The following is a 3,687-nucleotide window of genomic DNA, read 5'->3' as shown; positions in this document are numbered from 1 at the left end:
GTTTCGATAATCAAACTTATTTTCGATTATTCAAATAAAGATCATACTTTCGTATAAGTATATCTTTGGTTATTAATATTCATTCCAAGTATGAGTTTTAAAACTTCTACTTCAATTATTTTTATAAAGATTATTCTTTATGGGAATATTATTTAAATAATAATATTAAGATATTTTCTAAATATATTGGGACTGATTTATTTTATTAAATCAACATTACTCCAAACATTCTTAAAAATGTTTTCGAGTCTTCAAAATGATTTTCTAAAAGTTAGAGCGGATCCCAAAACTCATTTTTATATTTAAGATCTTCCTTTCAAAGGGGATTTAAATATTCGCTCAAAACCTGAGGGATCCGGCTTTGTGGTGTATTTTATATTCGCAACAAGGTTGCAGTTTTGGTAAATGAATTGATTAATTACCCAACGTTCGGGAAGTAAGTCCATCTATTGTGTCGGCATAAGCAACATGGGCTCAGTGGGCGTCCATGATAGTGTAAGTGGCTCAGTGGGAGTCCATCAAATGCATAAGTGGCTGAGTGGCAGTCCAGCATAAGGTCCTATTGCGACCAGGGTGATGACCAATGGGGAATTCGTCCATCTACTAGTAGAAAAGGTTACTTATTGGTATCTTTGCCTGATCAGCAAGATATCTGGTTTATGCCAAAATTCTTTTCCTTTCCAAATTTATTGGATATTGCAATTCTGTTCATACTTTACATGACAGAGGTTTTCAGGAAATGTATAAAGAAGATGTATATGTGGGTATATATATATATCAGAACTTAATGAAGTATATCATAACTTCATTTCCTTTAATAATATTTCAAAGATTTAATCTATTCAAATCTTGTCTGGTAGTCTCATCTATGTGATGAACTGTTGAAAGCTCATTATAATTTGAACAGTGGTAGTTCAAGTAGCTTTATAAATGATATAAGTGTAGTGAAGTATTTGGTAACTTCATCCCTTGTTTTTACTTATATCTAGTAAGTAATTATCTTACACATGATAAAAGATTCTAGTAAGTATCCATTTAGATACTTATATTATTGTTATCACTATATATTATCTTGCGAGCTGTAAGGCTCACTCTTGCTTTATTTCTTCATCACACAACAACAGTTAGGAAAGATGGCCAGACTCCAGCAGACCCAGCGCAAGCGCGTGGGAAGCGTCCCGCGTCTTCCCGATGATGTTGTAGCTGCTATAGCTGCAGAGGTAGATCTATTGTAGATCAGACCATCTACTTTTGAGAATCAATTATATATAATTATAACTTGTGGCAGATAATGGCAATTAACTGTAAATTTATCAAGGAATCATTTTGGGTTGTAATAACTTTTAAATTGTGGATTCAAAGACTTGTACTTATTTCAATTTCATCTCTGAGACTATAACGGGTTGTGGTGTGTGTTAGTGTGGGGTCACAGCATAAGGTTATTTATTATTAATTAAGTGAAGTGATATTGTGGAAAGAAAGACCGTGATGACCCGGATCCCCGACCCCGGATCTGGGGGTGTTACAGAAATGGTATCAGAGCTAAGCGTTATAAACCTCAGAGATGATGCGACGATATAATAATAAACTCACAAAGATAATAAGAACTCTTGCCAAGTTCATGGTCGGACTACTTAAAGTAGCACTAAGAGTTAAAACCCTTACGGGAACCCTTATAAGTATCATGATAGTAACTTAGCTCGTTTAATGTGTAGGCGCCTGAGATAGAGGACCCTGAGATGTTCGAGCGTGAGCATGATGAGGCATTGCTAAATGTTGAGGATCAGGAGGAGCCTGAGATGGAGGAGGATGAGGAGGACCCCTCAGAGGAGTCAGAGACAGAGGTCATTGCTATTTCAGATGAGGAGGACCCCTCAGAGGAGTCAGAGACAGAGGTTATTGCTATTCCAGATGAGGAGGACCCGGATGAGGTCCCAGTAGCTGAGGAGCGTGTTGGACCTATGGTAGTGTATGCTGGTACCCCTTTACCCACACTTCCGGTGGTCAGAGCCCCTACCCCTCCACCACTATCTTGGATTCCCGATGATGACAGCTCAGAGACCCATACTTCCAAGCCTAGGCAGACCGAGGAGGCAACCTCAGCGGCTCCGGATTCACCACCTCTTGACCCTGCCCACAGGCAGTCTTCGTTAGCTCATGGATATGTTCAGGATGTTCTGAGGACCCGAATGGCTATTGCCGAGGCCCGACTGGATGAGGCCAGGAGGGAGTTGGATGCGGAGAGGGCGGGTAGGCGTACCCGAGCTTATGAGACTAGGGCTTCTATACCCCGATCCTTGAGGAGGGAGCTTACGGGGATAGAGCTCATGTCCCGAGCGAGACTTAGATCTCTCCAGGGGGACAGGCATGGTAGGATCTCTAGGCGGCATGCCGACTATATTTTCTGTCGTGCGATGGAAAGGGTATGGGAGCTGACCCGCTCCGGTGTGTGATTCAGGATTGACGATGGAATAGTCTAGTTGTCTAGTTAGCTGAGGCCTTAGTAAGAGCCAATTTTACGGGATAGTTGACTTGTATATAGCATCCCTTTTTCTGACTAGACAGATAGACTCTTGTGTATCACTTTTGGGACAGGTGACTGTAGCACTGTTGTACTTTTGACCAGATCAAACTATGTATTTCTCGCATTATGTATATACTTGTTTCGTTTCAGTTCAGTTCCTTAGTGACGAGGTCACTGTTTTTATCATTATTATTACTACACTTCGTATTAGAACTGTCATAAAATAATAGAATTGCGATATACGTTCTCCCCATTATGAAGCTGTGCAAGGCACAATGTTGTATATGATTGTGACCTAACGTTGAATTTCCCAATAATTTTTTTTATTATCAGAATCATGCCGCCAAGAAAGATTGGAACTAGGGCGAACCCTGGATCTGAGGACCAGGGAAGCCATAACCAGGATGATAGGAACCAGGAATACAGTGAAGAGGAAGATGAGGATTATGTGGAACAAGATGACTCCCTGTATGAAGAGGAAGAGGAAACATATGATGTTGAGGGATTTGAGATAGAGGCTGAAGAAGGAGAAACTGAGGTTGAGCAACCAGTACCAAACCCAGGCATGGATCCCATGGGCCAGTTCATGCAACTCCTAAGGCAGAATTTGGAACGTCAACCCAACCTACCCCCTCAAGGAAATAACAATATTGTGGCAAACTCTTTCAGGGCTTTTAAGTCCCTTAAGCCCCCTGAGTTCCACGGATCAGCCGACCCAGTTGAGGCAAGGGCATGTTTAAAGGAAATGGAGAAATCCTTTGAGATTTTGAGTACCGATGAGGCACAGAAGACTGTATTTGCTACCTACCTTCTGAAAGGAGAAGCTAACTACTGGTGGGAGGCCAAGAAAAACATGGAGACAGATGCTATTATAACCTGGGAGAGATTTAGTCAGTTGTTTCTGGGAAAGTATTTCCCGAGGTTTATGGAAAACCAGATGGAGCTCAAGTTCTTGGAGCTAAAGCAGAATAACTTGTTTGTAGCAGAGTATGAAGCAAAATTCACTGAGTTATCAAGGTTTGTGCCAGAGTTTGTGAGCACCGAGGAAAAGAAAGCTAGGAGGTTTCAGCAGGGACTGAAACTGTGGATTCAGAATAGGGTGGCAATCCTTGAGCTTACAGACTATGCCACTCTGGTGCAAAAGGCAATGATTGTAGAAGTCG

This window comes from Apium graveolens, chromosome 3 (assembly GCF_009905375.1).
Source record: "Apium graveolens cultivar Ventura chromosome 3, ASM990537v1, whole genome shotgun sequence".
NCBI lineage: Eukaryota > Viridiplantae > Streptophyta > Magnoliopsida > Apiales > Apiaceae > Apium > Apium graveolens.
Note: the sequence above shows the minus strand (reverse complement) of the source record.